We start from the raw sequence: 24,821 nt of genomic DNA, 5'->3' as shown, positions 1-24,821 counted from the left end.
CTTTCAGATGAGACTGAAATAAGGTGACGATTAATATTGACTGCTATTGATGTAAAATATTACTAGGTCTTTAAGAGTTTATTCGGAAGATAACTGCTCTATAAATATTATTTTGTGGTGCCCCGACTTTCTAGTTAATTACATTTACTCAATGAGGTAATATTAATTACAGAGAAAGGATTTTATGGAATAGCATGTCATATCAATTAACCTGGCATAGCCAAATACACGACACCACCTTTACCACAGCTCTTTCTGCTGAGAACATGCACTGCAACGACTGACTACTGAAAAACACATATTGCTAGTTTGGTTACAACTGAGATGTTTTCTATTTGCGGACAGGTATCTAAGCAATTAAACTGGGCCTCAATCGTATGAGTAAGCTATACAGAGGTTTTGAGAATGCATCAGGTCTGAATAGATGTCATGATGCCTTTTTCCTCTCTCCTGAAAGAAGCACTTCTGCTTCTAACTTTACTGTAACCTGAGTAAACTCATCTAAAGGAAGATGAGAGTTCTGGTGAGGCATGAATGCTGGGGATATTTACAGTACATACTCATGTGAGTGTTTTTCTGTTTCAATGCATAACTGCATAACTTCAATGCATAAATGCATCTGCTGTTTACTTGTTGCATGTGGGAGTACTTTTGCTGCAGTTTGTGTATGCTGTTACTCAAAGAGAAACTGAGGAGGATTATTTATCAAACAAATATATTTAATCAATTATATTTACATCTGATATGACATCCTTGTAAAATAGCTTTTCAAGTTTAAAAAGTATGATATTGCAAGGAAGTTAAGCTATCATGTTCATCAATGTTTCTCTCCTACGTTCAGCATTTAACACTCTGACATTGCCAGGTAAAGTACAATCCCAAGTCAGCAGCAAATGAAGGAGAATAGATGGCAAACACACAATATTGCAAAAGATCCCAAACACTGTAAACATCACACAATCATAAAATTAAGATATTTAACAGTCATCTTTTGTTTCGGACCAACGTCCCTCCATTTGGTTAAGAGGTATGGTTGAAAGGGTTAAAAGTTCAAGATTCAGGTGACAACATAAACATATACAAGGAAGTAATACACTCTTACATTTTTGGTTTCTACTAAGTCCTGCCGAAAGTTGTCAGAAAAGATGTGTCATATGTCTGGGTGTTTGTCATTTCCATGTCCCCTTGATTCTTGGGGCTTTCTTCCTCATTAAGACTGGCAGCCATTTTGATCTCTCCATACTCCACCATCTCTGTAGCATTCTGGTTGACTTCTCTTGTTCTTGTATTGAATACTTCAGTGTATACAACAGCATCACCCTCATCATTAGAGCAACCTGGGGAAAGACTGGTTAGAAGACCAATAAAACAGCAGGTGTCGATTCTGGCCATGAAACAAACATGACATAATTTTACCTGAAGTAGTATGTCCAAATCTCAGTTTCCCACAGAGACGGTTTACGCCAACAAACACCGCAAGAAGTAAGGCAAGAGTTCCAACAGCTAGAGCTATACCTACTGTCACAATTACAAAACGAATCTGGGAGGAGAAAACTGGGAAGAGACAAACAGAATTCTGAGAGTATGATTAATCAACAGTGTCAACAGTAACCAATCAAGAAAATGATCTTATCGGGCAAGTCAAGTTCATTTGAAATCTTACATTGTGGGAAGGAAACTGTCCTGACATTACCTTGGCAGGCCAGTAGATGAATAGTATAGTTGCTGTTGCTAACTTTATTCTGAACCATACAGGTCAGAGTTCCTGTCACATCACTCTTCAGTATGATGACACTGTTCTGGTAGTGGTCATAGGCTACACTCCTGGTCAGATTCTGGCCATTCATGCAAACATTATATCTAAACTATTGATTTAACTTCTTGGTGACAGGGGCCAGTATTTTCACATCCGGATGAAATGCATGCCCAAATTCACCTGCCTGCTACTCATCCACAGAAGATAAGATATGCATATTATTAGTAGATTTGGATAGAAAACTCTGAAGTTTCTAAAACTGTTTGAATATGTGAGTATAACAGAACTTATTTAGCAGGCGAAACCCCGTGGACAAACCATTCAGATTTTTCTTTTGAGGTCACTCTCTTTTCAATTTTCATTGGGAATCCAGATTTCTAAGGGACCTTCTTGCAGTTCCTATCGCTTCCACTGGATGTCAACAGTCTTTAGAAATTGATTGAGGTTTTTCCTTTGTGTAATGAAGTACGGCCATCTTGAACGAGGGTCACTTGAAGTGTACTGTTAGATAGAGGCACATGACCAGAAAGCTAGCTACAGTTTGTTTTCCTCCTGTATTGAACACAGATCATCCCGTCTTCAATTTGATCGATTATTTACGGAAAATAGATATCTAAAGTTGTATTACAAAAGTAGTTTGAAATGTTTTGGCAAAGTTTACAGGTAACTTTTGAGATATTTTGTAGTCACGTTGCGCAAGTTGGAACCGGTGTTTTTCTGGATCAAATGCGCCAAATAAATTGATATTTTGGATATATATGGATGGAAGTAATAGAACAAAAGGACCATTTGTGATGTTTATGGGACATATTGGAGTGCCAACAAAAGAAGTTTGTCAAAGGTAAGGCATGAATTATATTTTTATTTCAGCGTTTTGTGTCGCGCCTGCAGCATTGAAATATGATTTTTTTTCTCTTTGTTTACAGAGGTGCTATCCTCAGATAATAGCATCCTTTGCTTTCGCCGAAAAGCCTTTTGAAATCTGACATGTTGGCTGGATTCACAACAAGTGTAGCTTTAATTTGCTATCTTGCATGTGTGATTTAATGAAAGTTAGATTTTTATAGTAATTTATTTGAATTTGGCGCTCTCTTGGCCAGGTGGGACGCTAGCATCTCACATATCCCAGAGAGGTTAACAAAAAACTCTCTGCTGCCAAGTCCTTCAGTACAAACATATTGAAGTAGTGACATTCTGGTGACCTTTCTGAAATACCCCTCACCAAGAAAAGGATTCATGAAGTATTTTAGCCAAACAAAATAATTAAACAGTACCTTGTATCTCAAGTAGCATGTTGACTTTGCGCAACAGTATTCCCTCCGAATTATGTATTTCCAATTGGTAATCTCCACTGTCTTCTTCTATAACTCTGTCCAGTCTGAATGTTCCATTGTTAAAGATCTCCGAGCGATGCACATAATCCTGATGCAATTTAGGTCTCCAGTCTTCTCCAGTTTTGAAGTGCAGAATACGAGTAAGATCTTTTTTAAATGTTATTTCTTCATTACTGTCTGCAGCCAGCTGTATGGACAAAGATTCTCCCAAAGCCCCATAGCATTGATGAGTTCCATTCTTGTGCGAGAGATTACAGGCCATGGCATTAACTGTGGAGCAATGATGTTAGGTCAGTATGTTATGATATGGGGACAAGGTTAGTGTAGGGACATAGACAAACACTATACAGCATACACCTCCACACTCTGTTCCCCCAGGTGACAGCAACAGGCCATTCTTGAACATGGGAGACATTCTTACTAATCTGCTAGAGAACCAGTTCGGATTGAAGTATAACTTTTGTATGACTAAAGCCTTTAGTGAAAGGTCTAATGCTTGAACATGTAATAATTTCTGCAGTCTGAATTTGTTGAAGGAATTTAATTCCTCTGTTTTAATTCCCAATTAAAATTAAACACTTTGTCAATTCATAAGAATTTGTAAGACCCTTATTTTATAGGAATGGACAGAGCCCGGTCTTAAAGTCAAGTAACAGCCTTTATTCAAGAGAGTACTGAGTACACACACATTTTACCACAGGTTATAAACTGAAAATTACGTCAGTGTTTTCTAAATGTTCCGTCTCTTCTTGACACTGGTAGAAAGGCTCTATAGCTCTCAAGCCTTCCCTCCTCGCCTAGAGCCAAGGTCAGTCAGTGTAGATAAGCATTCTAGTCAGTCTGGAGATATAGTTCATTCATTTGTACCAAGGAACAGACCGTCATTGTTCTAAACTCTTGACCACATTCACACACACATCATCTTCAGTACTGGGATCAAGAAAGAAAACTCATACATATATAGTATTCTGATTAGTACATATACAGTAACACACTAGTATTCTGATTAGTCAGTCCTGATTGAAATGTATAAATAATTAGTCATTATAGGTAAAAATTCCCTTAACAGAATTGATATTCATTATATGAACAGGCCCCTGTGTAGACAAGGCCATAAACAAATAGGTCAACTGAGATATGACTAAAGAGTTCATCAGGGTAATTTTTCCACAAAGAGCCAGGTATTTTCTTTGTGGATTGACGAAAAGCTGTCTTTTAAAAAGCATGTTGACGAGTTAGTGAAGAAATTAATAATTAAATTGGGCTTCTTCTATAGGAACAGAATTCCGTCTACATTTATTCCTGTTATAGTCTATGGTGATATTAAATACATGAATGCACCTACCATTGTTTTGAAGCCCTTGGACACAATTTATCATAGAACACTTAGTTTTATAACATCTGACAGTTTTGACACCACTGTATCCTTCATCCTAAAGTTGGTTGGACTTCGCTAAAAACACGTAGGTCACTTCATTATTCTGTTTCTCTTTATAAAGCCTTAGTCAATAAGATACCAATTTACTTAACATCATTGTTGAAATATAGAAACTGGGATTAGAACAGTAGATCACAGGGTTGGTTAATGATGGAGTCTCCACGTGTATCCACATAGTTGGGTAAATCTGTATTTTCTTACCAGGCCCATATCATGTGAAATAATGTCCAAGTAACATATTGTAGTGAGATCATTTCTTTCTTTCAGGATATGAATACCGAGTTTGTCCACGTCACCATCAGACCATTTTATTGGTAAACTATATGGTCATGTAAAAAAATGTTTTGTGTGTGATTCACTAGGTAATATAGTATTACATTTATCATAATTTGGTTGTAATCCAGAGGGGTTAGAAAAAGTATCTAGATCCTCTATGAGGCTGTGGAGGGATCCAGATTGTGGATTTAAAAGAAAACAGTAATCATTAGCGTACAGTTGACACCTCGGTTTTTCAAACCCTGGATTTCTAGCACCTTGATAGTATTGTTGGATCTGATTTTAATAACAAACATTTCGATTGCCATAATAAATATAAATGCCGATAGTGGACAGCCTTATTTTAGTCCTCGTGACAGTTGAATACTTTCAGAGAAGTAGCCATTATTTACTATTTTACACTATAAATAACTTTAACACATTGTATAAGAGATTCTCAAAAATGGAAATATTCCAGGCTTTTCTATATAAATTGCAGTCGTACTTTTATCAAAAGCCTTTTCAAAGTCAGCTGTGAATATCTGGCCTTGGTTCCCAGATTGTTCAGTGTTCTATCGTTTCCAGTACTTGTCTAATATTACCTCCAATGTATCGTCCATGTTAAAAACCTGTGTGACTAGAATTAATAATGTCCGACAATACCTTTTTAATTCTATGCGCTATTCCTTGTAATATCATTTTTGAATCATAACACTGAAGAGTAAGGGTCCTCCAATTTTTTTATTGACTTGATCTTTAAATTTACCATTCGGGTCCTGTTTCAGTAATAATGAAATCAGACTTTGTTGATTATCTGATCATCTACCATTGTTATAGGAGTGTATAAAACATACAATAACGGTCCTCTGAGTACATCAAAAACAGATAAGTATACCTCAAATGGTAATCCATCCAGCCCTGGAGTTTTCCCAGTCTTAAAGGCTTTAATTGCATCAAGAAGTTCCTGTTCTCCAATTTGGCCTTCACATTAGTCTTTCTATACAGCTGTTCATTTTACATGATTAATACATGTTGAATAATTTGGTGCATTTTATTACACTTGATCTTTCTTGAATAGGTTCCTCCATTTCTTTTAGTAATTCCTCCAACATACTCTGTGCCTCTATGGTAGTGTCACGTCCTGAACTTAGTTCCTCTTTTATGTCTCTATTTTAGTTTGGTCAGGGCGTGAGTTGGGGTGGGCATTGTGTGTGTTCGGCCTGGTATGGTTCCCAATCAGAGGCAGCTGTCAATCGTTGTCTCTGATTGAGAACCATACTTAGGCAGCCTGTTTTCCCACTATGGGTTGTGGGTGGTTGTTTTCTGTGTCTGTGTTTTACCATACATAACTGTTTCGATTTTCATTGTTTCACTTTGGTTATTTTGTATTCAGTGTTCAGTTATATTTCATTAAAATGGACTCTTACCACCCTGCGTTTTGGTCCGATTTTTCATACTCCTCATCAGATGAAGAAGATCGTTACAGGTAGTTTTTATTGTTATATATCTGTACAAATTGTACTTCAATTTACTTTGTTAATATGAACTCTTTTGACCTAAATTGCTTTTGTTTTAACGATGAGTATTTAATTGCATGCCCTCTAAAGACACATTTAAAAGTGTCCCATACAATAAGGGGATCTGCTGTACCGACAGTATGTTATGTCAGAAGAAGTCAGTTCTTCATTCTTCTGTCCTAGTTTAAAACAAGTTTTCAAATAGGCTTTGATTAAATTTCCAATATCCTAACCCACGTGGAAATTCTGTAGAAGTAATGTGTATGCCAATTATTTGATGGTCCGACTGCATTCTATCCCCTATCAACACTTTTTAAACTTTTTGTGATAACGAGAATTACATAAGAAAGTAATCAAGACGACGAGCTTGATTGAGACGCTATGTATATCTCACTAGGTGAGGATAGGTAAGCCTCCATATATCCACTCGTTCCAATATATCCATGAAATGCGTATATATATATATCCATGAGGGTGATAGATTGCAGTGTGATTTCCTTTATGGTCCATTGAGGTATTTAAAACCATATTATATTCTCCCACCATAATAATAGAGTCTTGTATTGCTTGAAGGCTTGATCAATTATTATATATATTTTCAAAGACCCCTAAACTTACGATTACACCAATAATAGCAGTCTAGTTAATCGGTTTTGTAACAAGTGTTTAAGTGTATGTCTGTGATGCATTAATGTAAGTCTGAAGGTGTAAAATATAACATTAATGCAATACCAAATATTCACATTTTTGCAAAGCAAACATTTTATACATCTCAGTTCTTGATTATTTATCTAACACTTGTTATTAGTGGACCCACTCGTGTATATATATGGACTGATTATTATTATTATTTTGTGTACATTTGATAACTATATTATCTAATAAATGTACATTTGATTAGCAGAACATGTTCAAATATTAGCATCATTGTTGTTAGTGTCTTATTAAGTCTTGGTTAGGCCTCTGTTCTGTGTAATATCATGTCTCACCTTGTGCTGCTGCTGCTGCTGCCACCACCAGAACTATAGTAATCACAGGATCCATTTCTCTTCTGGCTGCACAAGACGAGTGACATTTAGCAGAAGTCTCACAGGAGCACTACCATAAGTGAAATCACGTGAACTGATCATAATGTGGTGAAACTCTACAAATGAAAGACAGGCTTGTAGACAACACAATGTGTGTCAGGGTGACAGACAGATTTTGACACTTTTGCATGCAGGTTCATAACTGGTGTGAACAGAAAAGCCCAAGTATACTGTGCCTGCTTGCAAACTTCATATTTTATTCCATGATGTTAGGCATTTATTACCATATTATTTAATGATGATTGTCCAGAGATGAGGTGGATGAATAGAGTCAATTAAATATCTAAAATATAATCCAAGGAACACAATTAAAAGATCACTAACTTTAATCCTTAATAACTGAAAAGGAATTAAGATAATAAAATAATCATAAACCAATTAAATTTTCTGATCCAATACATGCAATTTATAGTGTTTCTATGTATACAGTGCTTCTAATAGTATTCAGACCCCTTGACTTTTTACACATTTTGTTACATTACAGGCTTATCCTAAAATATATTTAAAAAAAATTTTTTTACCCCATCAATCTACACACAATACCCCATAACGACAAACCAAAAGCAGGTTATAATATTTTTGCAAATGTATAAAAAAACTGAAATATCACATTTACATAAGCATTCAGACCTTTTACTCAGTACGTTGTTGAAGCACCTTTGCCAGTGTTTACCGCCTCAAATCTTCCTGGGTATGACGCTACATTCTTGGCACATCTGTATCTGGAGAGTTTCTCCCATTCTTCTCTGCAGATCCTCTCTAGTTCTGTCAGGTTGGATGGGGAGTGTTGCAGCACAGCTATTTTCAGGTCTCTCCAGAGATGTTCTTTCGGGTTCAAGTCCGGAATCTGGCTGGGCCATTCAAGGACTTTCAGAGACTTGTCCCGAAGCCACTCCTGCGTTGTCTTGGCTGTGTGCTTAGGGTTGTTGTCCTGTTGGACGGTGCCTGGACGGTACCTTTACCGCAGCCTGAGGTCTTGAGCACTCCGGAGCAGGTTCTCATCAAGGATCTCTGTGTACTTTGCTCTGTTCACCTTTGCTTTGATCCTGACTAGTCTCCCAGTCCCTGCCCTGAAAGATGTCCCCACAGCATGATGCTGCCACCACCATGCTTCACCGTAGAAGCTTGGCATTCAGGACAAAGAGTTCAATCTTGTTTTCATCAGAACAGAGACTCTTGTTTCTGAGAGTCTTTTGGTACTGTTTGGCAAATTCCAAGTGAGCTATCATGTGCCTGAGAGGTGGCTTCCGTCTGGTCAGAGATGGTTCTCCCATCTCCAAAGAGGAACTCTAGAGCGCTGTCAAAGTGACCATCGGGTTCTTGGTCACCTCCCTGACCAAGGCCCTTTTACCCCGTTTGCTCAGTTTTGACCGGCGGCCTACTCTAGGAACAGTCTTGGTGGTTCCAAACTTCTTCCATTTAATAATGATGGAGGCCACTGTGTTCTTGGGGACCTTCAATGCAAACCCTTCCCCTTCCCCAGATCTTTGATTTGATTTTATCTTTATTTAACTAGGCAAGTCAGTTAAGAACAAATTCTTATTTTCAATGACGGCCTAGGAACAGTGGGTTAACTGCCTGGTCAGCTCAGGGATTTGAACTTGCAACCTTCCAGTTACTAGTCCAATGCTCTAACCACTAGGCTACCCTGCCGCCCCATCTGTCCCTCAACACAATTCTGTCTCGGAGCTCTACAGACGATTCCTTTGATTTTTGGCTTGGTTTTTGCTCTGACATGCACGGTCAATTGTGGGACCTTATAGAGACAGGTGTGTGCCTTTTCAAATCATATCCAATCAATTGAATTTACCACAGATGGACTCCAATTAAGTTGTAGAAACATCTCAAGGATGATCAACGAGAACAGGATTCAACCGAGCTCAATTTCGAGTCTCATAGCAAAGGGTCTGCGAACGTATGCAAATAAGGCATTTCTGATTATTATTATTTTTACATTTACAAACATTTCTAAAAACCTGTTTTTGCTTTGTCATTATGGTGTATTGTGTGTAGATTGCTGGGTATTTTGGGGGGGAATCCATTTTAGAATAAGGCTGAAACCTAACAAAATGTGGAAAAGGTCAAGGGGTTTAAATACTTTCAAAAGACACTGTACATATACATAGAGTACCAGTCAAACGTTTTGACACACCTAGTCAGGTTTTTTTGTTTATTTTTACTATTTTCTACATTGTAAAATAATAGTGAAGACATCAAAACTATTAAATAACACATATGGAATCATGTAGTAACCAGAAAAGTGATAAACAAATCAAAATAGATTTTATATTTGAGATTCTTCAAGGTAACCACCTTTTGCCTTGATTACAGCTTTGCAAACTCTTGGAATTCTCTCAACCAGCTTCACCTTGAAAGCTTTTCAAAAGTGTTGAAGGAGTTCCCACGTATGCTGAGCATTTGTAGGCTGCTTTTTCTTCACTCTGCAGTCCAACTCATCCTAAATCAAGTTCGGGTGATTCTGGAGGCCAGGTCATCTGATGCAGTCCTCCATCCCTCACGATCTTGGTCATATAGCCCTTATACAACCTGAAGGTGTGTTGGGTCATTGTCCTGTTGAATAACAAATGATAGTCCCACTATGTGCAAACAAAATGGGATGGCGTATTACTGCAGAATGCTGTGATAGCCATGCTGGTTAAGTGTGCATTGGATTATATATAAATCACTGACAGTGTCACCACCAAGGTACCATCACATCTCCTCCTCCATGCTTCACAGTGGGAACTACCATGTGGAGATCATCCGTCCACCTACCCTGCGTCTCACAAAGACACAGAGGTTGTAACCCAAAAATCTCAAAGTTGTACTCATCAGACCGAAGAACAGATTTCCACTGGTCTAATGCCCATTGCTTGTGTTTCTTGACCCAAGTCTCTTATTATTATTATTAGTGTCCTTTAGTAGTGGTTTCTTTGCAGCAATTCGCCCATGAAGACGGATTCACGTAGTCTCCTCTGAACAGTTGATGTTGAGATGTGTCTGTTACTTGAACCCTGTGAAGCATTTTTTTGGGCTGAAATAACTGAATGAACTTATCCTCCTCAGCAGAGGTAACTCTGTATCTTCCTTTCCTGAGGCGGTCCTAATGAGAGCCGGTTTCATCATTGCGCTTGATGGTTTTTGCAACTGCACTTGAAGGGACGTTAAAATGTATTTTTCTCTCACTGACCTTCATGTCTTAAAGTAATGATGAACAGCTCAAATAATAAAATAGATATGGCCGTTCTTGCCATAATATGGACTTGGTCTTTTCCAAACATGGCTATCTTCTGTATACCACCCCAACCTTCTGACAGCACAACTGATTGGCTCAAACACATTAATAAGGAAATAAATTCCTCAAATTACATTTAAAAAATGCATGCCTGTTAATTTAAATGCATTCCAGGTGACTATCTCATGAAGCTGGTTGAGAGAATGCCAAAATTGTGCAAAGCTGTCATCAAGGTAAAAGGTGACTACTTTGAAGAATCTCAAATTTAAAAAAAAACATTTTGTAACACCTTTTTGGTTCCTAAATGATTGCATGTGTTATTTCATAGTTTTGATGTCTTCACTATTATTCTACAACGTAGAAAATAGTACAAATCAAGAAAAACCATTGAATGAGTGAGTACGTGTGTACAAACTTTTGATTGGTACTATACATGTAATATCAAGACGTTCTACCTTATGGTGTTTCATTCAAAACAACATTAACTGTCTTCTAGCTCTCAACACAGGAAGAACATCAGATACTGTAGGCATAAACATGAAAACAGAGTGGGTGGAGCACCAAAGTGCCATCTCTCAGAAGTGGTTTTATGAAACTTGCCATGCTCAACGGATGGAGCAGTTTGAAGAGAAATGCCATACTGCTTTGAGGAAACAGGTCTCACTCAATGGGCTTTTTACATTTCACTCATTTAGCAGATGCTATTATCCAGTGTGAAATACAGTTAGTGCATTCATCTTAAAATAAAAATGTAGAACCAGGATCAGATATAGCCCTTGGTTCACTCCAGACCTGACTGCCCTTGACCAGCACAATAACATCCTGTGGCGTACTGCATTACCCTCGCGCGAAATGCAACTTTTCAGTTAAGTTAGGAACCAATATACACAGGCAGTTAGGAAAGCAAAGGCTAGCTTTTTCAAACAGAAATTTGCATCATGTAGCACAAACTCCCAAAAGTTCTGGGACACTGTAAAGTCGATGGAATAAGAGCACCTCCTCCCAGTTGCCCACTGCACTGAAGCTAGGAAACACTGTCACTACCGACGAATCCGCGATAATTGATCATTTCAATAAGCATTTTTCTACGTGGCTACCCCTACCCCAGTCAACAGCCCTGCACCCCCCACAGAAACTTGCCCAAGCCTCCCCATTTCTCCTTTACCCAAATCCAGATAGCTGATGTTCTGAAAGAACTGCAAAATCTGGACCCCTACAAATCAGCAGGGCTAGACAATCTGGACCATCTTTCTAAAATTATCCACTAAAGTTGTTGCAACCCTTATTACTAGCCTGTTCAACCTCTCTTTCGTATCGTCTGAGATCCTGAAAGATTGGAAAGCTGCCACGGTCATCCCCTCTTCAAAGGGGGAGACACTCTAGACCCAAACTGCTACAGACCTATATCTATCCTACCTTGTCTTTCTAAGGTCTTCGAAAGCCAAGTTAATAAACAGATCACTGACCATTTTGAATCCCACCGTACCTTCTCCGCTATGCAATCTGGTTTCTGAGCTGGTCATAGGTGCACCTCAGCTACGGTCAAGGTCCTAAACGATATCATAACCCCCATTGATAAGACACATTACTGTGCAGCCGTATTCATCGACCTGGCCAAGGCTTTCGAATATGTCAATCCCCACATTCTTATCGGCAGACTCAACAGCCTTGGTTTCTCAAATGAATGCCTCGCCTGGTTAACCAACTACTTCTCAGACAGAGTTCAGTGTGTCAAATCGGAGGGCCTGTGGTCCGCACCTCTCTCTATGGGGGTGCCACAGGGTTCAAACCTCGGGCCGACTCTTTTCTCTGTATACATCAATGATGTCGCTCTTGCTGCTGGTGATTCTCTGATCCACCTCTACGCAGACAACACCATTCTGTAAACTTCTGGCCCTTCTTTGGACACCCTGTTAACTAACCTTCAGACGAGCTTCAATGCCATACAACTCTCCTTCCATGGCATCCAACTACTCTTAAATGCAAGTAAAACTAAATGCATGCTCTTCAACCAATGATTTCCCACACCTACCCGCCCATCCAGCATCACTACTCTGGATGGTTATGACTTAGAATATGTGGACAACAAAAAATACCTAGGTGTCTGGTTAGATTGTAAACTCTCCTTCCAGACTCACGTTAAGCATCTCCAATCCAAAATTAAATCTAGAATCGGCTTCCTATTTTGCAACAAAGCATCCTTCACTTATGCTGCCAAACATATCCTCGTAAAACTCACTATCCGATTCTTGACTTCAGCGATGTCATTTACAAAATAGCCTCTAACACTCAGCAAATTGGAAGCAGTCTATCACAGTGCCATCCATTTTGTCACCAACGCCCCATATACTACCCACCCCTGTGACCTGTATGCTCTCGTTGGCTGGCCCTCACTTCATATTCGTCGCCATACCCGCTGGCTCCAGGTCATCTAGAAGTATTTTCTAAGTAAAGCCCCGCCTTATCTCAGCTCACCTGTCACCATAGCAGCATCCACCCGTAGCACACACTCACCCCCAAAGCCAATTCCTCGTTTGACTGCCTTTCCTTCCAGTTCTCTGCTGCCAATGACTGGAACAAACGGCAAAAATCACTGAAGCTGGAGACTCATATCTCCCTCACTAACTTTAAGCACCAGCTGTCAGAGCAGCTCACAGATCACTGCACCTGTACATAGCTGTAAATAGCCCATCCAACTACCTCATCCCCATACTGTTATTTATTTTGCTCCTTTGCAGCCCAGTATCTCTACTTGCACACTCATCTTCTGCACATCTATCACTCCAGTGTTTAATTGCTATATTGAAATTATTTCGCCACTATGGCCTATTTATTGCCTTACTTCCCTTTTCCTACCTCATTTGCACACATTGTATATAGACTTTTTCTATTGTGTTATTGACTGTATGTTTGTTTATACATGTGTATCTCTGTGTTGTTTGTGTCGCACTGCTTTGGTTTATCTTGGCAGGTCGCAGTTGTAAATGAGAACTTGTTCTCAACTAGCCTACCTGGTAAAATAAAGGTGAAATAAAACAATAATAAAAAATAGCTAGGTGGGACAACCACATATCACAGTCATAGTAAGTAATTTTTTCTTCAATAAAGCAGCTTTCCGTAAAGTCAGAGCTAGTAACGGGGAAAATAGGGAAATGTCATTGTTAGTTGCGAAAGGCTTTTTTATTTAGGGGGGGGGGGGGGTGCTGTGGGATATTTTAAAATACTCTTCGAAAAGGTGGAGTCTCAGAAGATTGGACTCCGCCATTTTAGCTTCAGGGGGAAGCTTGTTTCACTATTGGAGTGCCAGGACAGAGAAGAGCTTGGACTGGGCTGACCGGGAGCTGCCCTCCTATAGGGGTGAGAGGTGTAACGGTTTTGACTTGAGGTTATTATTTATAGGGGTGCCAGGTAGGTTGTGCCTACCAGAGAAAACATTGGTTTCTCCTTTTAGTTTGGGTGGGAATGAGTCCCATCTGGTCCGTCAAGTCTACACCAATACAAAGGACTCAGTATGTTATGATATGGGGACAAGGTTAGTGTAGGGACATAGACAAACACTATACACTTCCACACTCTATTCCCCCAGGTGACAGCAACAGGCCATTCTTGAACATGGGAGACATTCAGTCTCGAGCTGTCCCATGCAACACATTCCTCAATGTGGCAAGGAGTTCTTCGTCAGCCAGGGGATTGAGGGCAAGAAAGTCGCGACATCTTTCTAGATACATTAGCGGATCAGGAATGTCATCTTTTTTCCCCAAAGGTGGGAAATTGCAATTTAATGGGCATCGCCCCCACATGACGTCTACTCAAATCATCATGAACAAACGAGCTAGGAGGGATTGAGGAAGTAGAGGGGGAGGGAGTTATCGGACCATGAAAATGAACACCAGGATGCATGGTGGATTGCATCCTGCAAGGGGTGGCTGTAGCATGGCCTGGTCTTGGCTGTTCAGAGGTGCCAGATTGGACCTCAGTGGTCTGAACTGAAGTGGACACCAGGGAAACTCTGTGTAAGGAGTTGTGCCTAATGGAGGCCATGTCCACAGACACGTCATCCAACATTTTAACACAATTAGAGAGTTCTGTCTGCAAGTGGTCTACAGTGTTAACCATGGGAGAAAAAAACAGAATTAACGTCCTTGAGGACCTCAGTGTGGTGATGTTGCAGGCGCCATTGGAGAGTGGCAGTGAGTTGGTTTCGTTGGTAGTCAAACTGCCTGTCCATGGCACCAGTCATTTCCCGTCTTCCACTCTCACTGAGCTCTGTCAGCGTGTGGGTTAGAGTGCTCAGGGAGTTTCTGAATTCCATGGCACTCTGTTGTTGCTCTTCCCTCAGACATTTGAATTTATGGTGGATAAGAGTTTGGAGATGTTGTTGAGTCCGACGAATATCAAGGATGTCACCTTGAAGTTGTAAGACTACAACCTCTGGAGATAAACCAGACAATGGAGGAAGGTTGGGTGTCAGAGGGAGGACTAGCTCAGTACTTCCACACAGATCCATGTCAATAAGTGAGTAACTGGTTAGACCTCCTGTGGCCTGTGGCTCAGACCGAGCATTCAGATTCCCAGGGCTCTGGCCCAAATCAACTCCATTATCTCCATTTACATTATGATTTGTGTTGTCAGCTTGATGGTCAGAATGTCCCTGTGTATTCCCATTGACAGGTATTACATGGATGAGCACCTTATCTTGGGGTGAATCCATTGTTTTAATTCCACACAAAATATTTGCTTTGGTTAGTTCTCAATGTTGAGCGGTCCCATCTGGGGTGCCATTTTTTATGTAACGGTTTTGACTTGAGGTTATTATTTATAGGGGTGCCAGGTAGGTTGTGCCTACCAGAGAAAACATTGGTTTCTCCTTTTAGTTTGGGTGGGAATGAGTCCCATCTGGTCCGTCAAGTCTACACCAATACAAAGGACTCATGTAAAAGTCAGGATGGAAATAAACTTTTCATAAACCCTTAAAACATTGGAAAGAACTTCCAAAACAACTATATTATTTTGCGTGGGTTGTATTAACAACATCAAGGATTACGCACACATATAATATAACACAATGAGTTCTGGTTCCTCCAGAAATGTCCTGTACCTCGGGCCTAAAAAGAGTCCAGCCCGGTAAAGGAGTTCAGTGAACTCAAGTGACTTTTGTCACGCAATGTTTGTCCGTTCATTCCGTGTAGCGTAAACCCAGTATTAAACATACAATCAATATAACAATTATTTTACCACAGAACTTTAAAGCGTATCAACTCTTAATTAAGTCCTCAACTACAACTAACTACATAAATCACAGTATACATCACATCCAAACAAATGAAATACCGTATACAAAAAGGTGGTAGTCAGTCGGTCAGTCAGACAATCCAATCCGCCAATAGATCTCCAGCGGAGAAAGGCCACGAAGAACGGAGAGGTGTAGTCCAGGGACGCAAAGAGTGGATCCGATCCTGGGTAAACGCTCTTAGGCTACAAAACACACGTTTAACGGCAACAAAACAAACCGAATAGAGAAGCCTCGGAACTGAGGGTTGAACACATCCTCATGCACGTCCCCATCACAACCCCACTTTTGCGCAGCTGATGCTGGCTATTTAATTGGGAATTAAAGGGAAAGCGCCCTATTGGAAGGAGCTGCACTGAGACGGTTCAGAAAAATTCAGGGCCGTCACAGAGGACAGAGAAGAGCTTGGACTGGGCTGACCGGGAGCTGCCCTCCCAAAGGGGTGGGAGGCCCAAGAGACCAGAGGTGTCAAAACGAAGAACTCAGGTTGGGTTGTAGGGTTTGAGCAGAGCCTGAAGGTATGGAGGGGCTTGCAGGAGTTTAATGGCACAAGCGGGGAGCCCAGACGACAGCACGTTGCCTTATCAAATCAATATCAAAATGATTTTATATAGCCCTTCTTGCATCAGCTGATATATATTATGATTTGACATAAAAAGTCAACGTTCTTTTTAAAAGGTAAAAGAAAGAAATCTTCCACAGCAACAGGAAAGTGTCTTCATAATCATATCAATTCTATAATTTCAATTAATACTATGATTGAAGCCGTATAGATCACATTACTGAAACTCTGATAACTTAAAACACTGTAAAACTTTTGCAATACCTTTACATAATAATATGTTTTGATTTACAGACCCACATTCACAATATATTATATAATATTTGCACATTTCAGTGTTGACCCTTTAAATAAAGCAGACACACATCTACTTTAGCACATTACAAACTTGCATGCCTCAAAAGAAAGAAAGCGTCACATGTCAAGAATAATATAAAGACAGAAAGGGTCACCAATCCAGAATAATATAAAGACAGAAAGGGTCACCAATCCAGAATAATATAAAGACAGAAAGGGTCACCAATCCAGAATAATATAAAGACAGAACGGGTCACCAATCCAGAATAATATAAAGACAGAAAGGGTCACCAATCCAGAATAATATAAAGACAGAACGGGTCACCAATCTAGAAAATAATAAAGGAAGTGTCACATATCCAGAATAATATAAAGAAATGTGCTACATTGTTGAGGGAGAATTTTTGAGGGAGAATTATTGAGGGAGTTAGCAAATAAGCAAATCACTGTACATGTGATACCTGCTGTAAAATGTGTATGTGACCAATAACATTGTATTTGAGTACCCATGTTAAATATACCTGTTTCAACAACATGGTACCATGTATTTGTGTATTGTATTGAAGCCCAGAAATGGCAGTTTGCTGCCCTAGTCATATCATCACATGAGGTAAGAGGCTATTCAGACCAACAGTCAGTCATTTAATAATTTAAACCTGTGAGGGGAAAGTATGGTTTCCTCTGTTGTCTACGTTAAATGTGCTCTTGAGGCGCCATGATCATGTGGTAGTGGATTACCAACTCTGGAATACACCAGAGAACTTTTTGGTCTTACGAGGGAGGGATGTGGATGAGAATCATTTATGTTGAGCGGGGTTTCTCCACTCTGCTGACAAGTATTGTTAGTTAGTTTATTTTTTTATTTTTACAGGGACAGTGCACATTAATCAACGTTTCAGTAAAAGTGCCGGTTTTAGCCAGCCGGCTAATTTTCAACCGCAGTCCCTGGGCAGGTTATTAAAAACAATTACAATATAGACAATAGCAACATAGAACAAGCAAGACATATTATAATCATATAGATTATGAATTCTCCATTCGTACAGGAGTAATAAAGTTCTGTGGGGATTATTATTTATTTTTATATATTATTTTTAGAATAATGTATATATTTTTTTGTCATGGGCTGCTGCAGCACCATCAGTATCCCTACTTTGTAACGTCGGGTGAGTGATGAGTGAGGAGTCAAATGCAGAGAGCGAAGTGAACGGGACAAACGCTCCCCTAGTGCCCGCTCGATGTCCGTGTCTACCTCCCATACTACCGGTGCTACCAGCTTGGCAGCTGGAATGATGGGAGTAGGATCGATGGACCGGTCATCAGTGTCGTATAGGCGCGACAGCACGTCGGCCTTAGTATTGAGGGAACCTGGTCGATACGAGATCATAAAACGAAGTCGGGTGAAATACATGGCCCACCTTGCCTGACGAGGATTCGGTCTCCTAGCTGATCGGATATACTCCAGGTTACGGTGGTCAGTCCAGATGAGAAAAGGGTGCTTAGCCCCCTCAAGCCAGTGTCTCCACACCTTAACCATAGCCAACAACTCCCTATCCCCCACATCATAATTCCGCTCCGCTGGCACGAGCTTCTTCGAAAAAAAAGCACAGGGGCGGAGCTTCGGTGGCGTACCCGAGCGCTGGGAGAGCACGGCTCCAACCCCAGCCTCGGATGTGTCCAGCTCAACCATAAATGCCAAAGAAGGGTCCGGATGCGCCAACACTGGCGTTTCGGTGAACAGCGCCTTCAAACGACGGAACGCTCCGTCCACCTCTGCTGACCACTGCAAACGCACCGGCCCCCCCTTCAGCAGTGAGGTAATAGGAGCAGCCACCTGGCCAAAGCCCCGGAATAACCTCCGGTAGTAATTGGCAAACCCTAAGAACCGCTGCACCTCCTTTACCGTGGTGGGAATCAGCCAATTACGCACGGCCTTGACGAGATCACCCTCCATTACCACCCCTGAGGTGGAAATGCGATAACACAGGAAGGAAATGGCTCGTTTGAAAAATTCACATTTCTCTGCCTTCACATACAGGTGTCGCCCAAGAACCTTGCACACTCCCGCTACACATGCTTGGCGCGTGTAGCGGAGTAGATCAAGATGTGGTCAATATACACCACTACACCCTGTCCGTGCAGGTCTCTGAGAATCTCATCAACAAAGGATTGAAAGATGGCTGCAGCATTTTTTAACCCGTACAGCATGACGAGGTACCCAGATGTGGTACTAAATGCGGTTTTCCACTCATCTTCCTCCCGAATACGCACCAGATTATATGCGCTCCTGAGGTCCAGTTTCGTGCCCCGTGAAATGATTCCACCGCAGTAATGATGAGAAGTAGTGGGTAACTAAAACTCACAGTGATGGAATTTAGACCTCTATAATCAATACACGGACGCAAACCACCCTCCTTTTTCTTCATGAAAAGAAACTCGAGGAGATGGGTGACATGGAGGGCCGAATGTACCCCTGTCCCAGAGCCTCCGTGACATATGTCTCCATAGCTAACGTCTCCTCCTGGGACAACGGATACGTGTGACTCCTGGGTAGTGCATCGTTTACCTGGAGGTTTATCACACAATCCCGCTGTCGATGGGGTGGTAATAGGGTCGCCTTCTTCTTACTGAAGGTGATAGCCAAGTCGGCATACTCAGCAGGAATGCGCACGGTGGAAACCTGGTCTGAACTCTCCACCGTTGCCGCACCGATGGAAACTTCTAAACACCTGCCTGAACACTCATTAGACCAACTCTGGAGAGCTCGATGTCTCCACGAAATTTTAGGATTGTGAATAGCCAGCCAGGGAATCCCCAGTACCACCGGAAACGCAGGTGAATCGATAAGGAACAGACTAATCCGTTCCTTATGATTCCCCTGCGTAATCATCTCCAGAGGAATCGTGGCCTCCCTGACCAGCCCTGATCCTAAAGGTCGACTATCTAAGGAGTGCACGGGGAAGGGGGGGTCTACCTTAACTAACGGAATCCTCAACCTCTGAGCGAGTCCGCGATCTAAAAAATTCCCCGCTGCGCCTGAATCGACTATTGCCTTATGCTGGAGAGAGGGGAAAAACTTAAGGAAACAGATTAACAAAAACATGTGTCCAACAGGAATCTCTGGGAGAGTGTAGTGCTGACTCACCTGAGGTGACCGAGGAGTGGTCCGCCTGCCCTCTCGACTCCCAGATGAACTCATCTAGCAGCGACCAGAAGTGTGCCCTCTCCGGCCACAATGGGTACAGCTGTAATGGTCTATCGGGGCCCTGTCGTTCCACCCAGCTCCAGCAGCCAAAGTCCGGAAATCCAATGCAAAGTCATGCGCGCTCCTCGTCCCCTGTCGGAGATGGAACAACCTCTCACCCGCTGCTCGGCCCTCCGGAGGATGATCGAACACAGCCCGGAAACGGCGGGTGAACTCCAGGTCCGAGTGAGCAGGCCGAACGGTGGCCAGGTAGAGCTCTAGTTGTAGCAGAAATCCTGGCGTGATGCGCAGAGTGTTGGCACCGGTTCCCGCTGGAGGGGATGGTGGAGTTGCTGGTGGGAGGGTAGGTGGGGTAGTAGGGAGACCACTACTCTCCCAAAGGTCCATCCTCTCCATCATTTGATCCATTGCTGATCCGATGTGACGGAGGATGGACGTATGATGAAGGACTCTGTCCTCCATCGTGGGGAGAGGGGTGGTCGCTGCTCCTGCTGACTCCATCTGAAGGTGCAGGCTTCTGTAACGTCGGGTGAGTGATGAGTGAGGAGTCAAATGCAGAGAGCGAAGTGAACGGGAAAAACGCTTTAATGTCCTTCAAAACGTAACAGGTCCAAACATGGGTGAATGCCCTAAAACACTGGCGCTAAACAAACCCAAAACCTAGTTACAAACACTGGCGCTAAACAAACCCAAAACCTAGTTACAAACACTGGCGCTAAACAAACCCAAAACCTAGTTACAAACACTGGACAGCGAAAACCCAAAACAAACACGATGCATCACCAAACCAACAAGCCCGCACAAACACCAGCTGGCAAAACTAACTTAAATAACACCCATCCCAAAACCCAAACAAGGAACAGGTGAAAACAATTAGACAAAAACAAACGAAAAGGAAAAAGGGATCGGTGGCAGCTAATAGACCGGCGGCGACAACCGTGACTCTGCCAAGTACTGTAGTATGACAAGAACCAAGAAGGTCAGAGAAGAACGAGCGGAGAGATAGAATGACAAAGCTTAAATGTACCTGATACGCACAGCATATACAGTACATATATGAGAGCGTTGTAGCCAGCCAGGCAGGTCCATGCCGAAAGGAAAAGAGTAGAATAGAGAGAGTACCACTACCAGACCCACACACATCAGCAGAAGAGACTGCCTAGAGTGTAGCCTGTTTACCAGATAGCCAGTGGAGAGAAAAAAGAATACACACCATATAAAACCCACATCACAGCACAGGGGTAACCCAAACACGAATACCTCATACAATAATACTAATACTAATAATGGCAGAGCAATTCAACAGCAACTTCATACAAGAACGAACCCAGTCATCAACATAGGATTTGCAATAATCTGTATTATTTTCTAGTGGGTGAGTGCAGAGGGTATGAATGGGGGGGGGTGTTCATCGACACAACAAAGGCCTTAAAAATGTCCAGTCTTCTCGGCCACATGTCATTAGTACACCTCACCTCAATACAGTTCACATAACAATACATAACTTGCAAGCAACCTCCCTTTTAACTAAAATGTCCATCAAAATACTTCTGGCAGGGCAATAATAGTCCAGCTCTAATGAACTTCAAGGGGAAGTGCATTTGAAAAATAGAGAGTCTGTTGCAGGGTAAAGCACTGGAACGAGAGGGAAGAGAAATAGAGAGAAAAAGAGAAATCTTAGCTGTGGTCTTCAGGCCTGCCGTGTACCGTCTGACTGTCCGATGGTTTGTTGGTTTGTATGTTAAAGCTTCGCAACAATGTTGCTACGAATCCATGCGATCCATAACGGGCGCGGTCCCAAACAAAAACAACCACGATCTAAAGCGATCACACCGATGATTGAGTTAACTACATTATAAACTACAAACGCTGAAAACAAAACATCTCTGCAGCACAGCACACACAATCAAACTGTCGCGCCACCCAATAGCTCCTCCCCAAAGAGCTGAACGAACTCTCTTTATCGCCTCCTTCCTTACTGCTCATGCGCTCTTAAAGTGGCAGTGCACGGTGAAGGCTCCGAGCAGATTTCGCCACACTCCTCCCCCCATGAAAAAACAATGCCTGTAGAAACAGAGAGGATGCAGGCTTTGACAGGTTCATGTTCCTGCTACACAAAACCAGGGAAGTCTTCCTCATCAGAGTCCTCCACGAAGAGGTCCTGCAGGTGTTGCTTTTGCCTGCGATCCAGCTCTTCTGCCGTAGGGTAGCAGGGCTTTAGGTCAACAACATGCACTGTCCTGACATCTTCCCCAGTGTCCTCCAAACAGACCAAGTAGTTCACTGGTCCCAACTGCTGCACTACACGGTATGGACCTTTCCATCTCGAAGCTAGCTTGGCAGTGAACTTCTAGATGCCTTTGACAGATGATGGGAACGTATCCAGACACGAGACTGGGGTGGAAAACACACGTCTCGTCTATGTTTGTCATAGTTTCTCAGCTGTCGTTGTTTGGCTTTGGTTTTGCTGGCCTCCACTCTGGCTAGCAAGGTGTGGTGGTGTTGTACGGCATCAAACGCTGGGCAGTCAGGTGAAACATTTGAACTTTGCAAGACCCTGTCCATCGGACCTTTTAGTGGTCTTCCCAGGTGGAGTTCGGCGGGAGTGACCCCAGAAGTCTCCTGCACGGCAGAGTTCAGTGCAAAGCGAAATTCAGGGAGATGCTGATCCCACCTTGTGTGCTGATCCCCCACGAATGAAGCAATCATCCCCTTCAGGGTTCGGTTTACCCTCTCGGTCAGGTTGGTCTGAGGATGATAGGCTGTGGTCAACTTGGCAATTACACCCCAGTAGGTACAGAGCTCTTTGTAGATTCCTGATATGAACTGTGGACCTCGGTCAGAGAGGATTTGGTCTGGAATTCCAAATCTGGTAAAAACCTCCTTCGCAGAATTAGAGCAATGGCTGATGCAGTAGCTTTGCGGAGGGGAAACAACTCCACCCAGTGTGTGTAGTAGTCCACTACCACCAATAAAAATTCATTCCGTGTCCCCCGGCTGGGAGGAAAAGGTCCCATGAGGTCAATTCCCAACATTTCATTTGGATGGTTCACCACGGTCTGCTGCATTTTCCCGGCAGGTCGGCCAATGTCTGGTTTGTATTTCTGGCAGACTTCACACTGCCGTACAAACTTCCGGGTATCAACCCACATGCCGGGCCAGTAAACCACCTCTTGTAGTCTTCGATAAGTTTTAAAAACGCCAAGATGGCCACTCATGGGATTGGCATGATAAGCTTGGATTATCTGGTCACACAATGTAGAGGGAATGAAGACGCGATAATGGGTGCTGTGTATTCCATCTCCTCTTGGAGTTTTTCGATACACTTTATCCTGAATTATGCTATACTTATCATTGAAGCGACTCTTGGAGTCTTCTTCAGACAGACTCTTGTGGATCGCCATGATGGCAGCATCCTTCTGCTGTGCTCTCCATACACTCTCATCATCCAGAGGAAAGGAATCATCCAGACATTTAGCGGTAGTATAAGTACTGCACAAGTGAGGACAAACATTGGCAGTCTCTGTAATCCGAGAAAGGGCATCTGGTACAACGTTCAGTTTTCCTTTGCGATACTCAATGATGAAGTCAAACTTCTGCAGTCTGATAGACCAGCGAATAAGACGGCTGTTGGTCTTGCCTGATGCCAGAACCCACTGCAGAGCAGCATGGTCTGTGACAACGGTGAAGATCTTTGCCTCCAAGTAGTAGCTCCATTTCTCCAAAGCCCACACCACAGCGAGGCACTCCCTTTCAGTCGTTGAATAATTCCTCTCGGCTGAATTAAGGGTGCGACTTGCATAGGCAAGAACTTCTTCTGTTCCAAGTCCTGTTTGTTGAGCCAAGACTGCTCCAAGTCCTGTTTGACTTGCATCCGTGTACACAATGAAATGAGCATTCAGGTTAGGATGTCCAAGCACTGGAGGAGTAATTAGACTGTTTTTGAGTGCTTCAAATGCACTTTGGCATGCAGGGGTCCATTGGAATTTCACACCTTTCTTCTTAAGGTGGTTGAGGGGTTCAGCTACCTTTGAAAAATCAGGCACAAACCTGTGGTACCATCCAGCCATACCCAGAAACCGCTGAACAGCCTTGAGGGATGTGGGAATTGGGAATTCCTGCACAGCTGCAACTTTGGCTGGATCTGCATGGATACCTTCAGCATTAACCACATGACCAAGGAACTTGAGTTCTGGCAGACAGAAACGACACTTCTTCAAGTTCAAGGTCAAACCTGCAGCCTTTAGTCTGTCGAAGACGGACTGAATGTCTTGCAGATGATCCGCAACAGAGGAGGAGTAGATTATGATGTCATCCAGATACACGAGACAATTTCTACCCCTCAGTTCTCCCAGGACAGTCTCCATCAACCGTTGGAAGGTTGCTGGAGCATTCTTCAAACCAAAAGGCATGACTTTGAAGGAGTACAAACCAGCAGGGGTGACAAAGGCAGTCTTGTCCTGACTAGCGGGATCCATTGACACCTGCCAATAGCCACTGTTCAGATCCAGATTACTAAAGATGGATGCTCCTGCCAGAGATTCCAGTATGTCATTTATGTTTGGTAGAGGGTAGGCATCACTTTCTGTTATGGCATTCGGCTTCCTGTAGTCCACACAGAATCGATATCCACCATCTTTCTTAGGAATCAGGACAACCGGAGAAGCCCATCCGGAAAAGAAGGTTCCACAATTCCATTCTCCAACATGCTTTTGAGCTGTTCATTGAGAATTTCCAGTTTGGCGGGGGACAGCCTGTAGGGACGCTGCTTAATGGGGACCTCATGCCGGGTATAGATTTTGTGTTTGAAGACGGTTGTACGGCCGAGTGTAAGAGTACAGACC

The 24,821-nt window shown here is 42.3% G+C and overlaps 1 long non-coding RNA gene across 2 annotated transcripts; it reads right to left on the bottom strand.

Annotated features, from left to right (window-relative positions):
* Nucleotides 1-705: 705 nt before the first annotated feature.
* Nucleotides 706-7,618, bottom strand: LOC115119307 (uncharacterized). 2 transcript variants are annotated; one of them, XR_010460002.1, is made up of 4 exons: nucleotides 7,290-7,612; nucleotides 3,031-3,360; nucleotides 1,417-1,554; nucleotides 706-1,337 (listed from the first exon to the last, which is right to left on the bottom strand). It is a non-coding gene; the product is annotated as an uncharacterized LOC115119307 (long non-coding RNA). The 2 variants fall into 2 exon arrangements; XR_010460001.1 differs by having other exon boundaries at nucleotides 1,417-3,360; nucleotides 7,290-7,618.
* Between the last annotated feature and the right edge of the window lie 17,203 nt (nucleotides 7,619-24,821).

This window comes from Oncorhynchus nerka, linkage group LG19 (assembly GCF_034236695.1).
Source record: "Oncorhynchus nerka isolate Pitt River linkage group LG19, Oner_Uvic_2.0, whole genome shotgun sequence".
NCBI classification, from domain to species: Eukaryota; Metazoa; Chordata; class Actinopteri; order Salmoniformes; family Salmonidae; genus Oncorhynchus; species Oncorhynchus nerka.
This window is presented reverse-complemented; position numbering and strand designations above follow the sequence as displayed.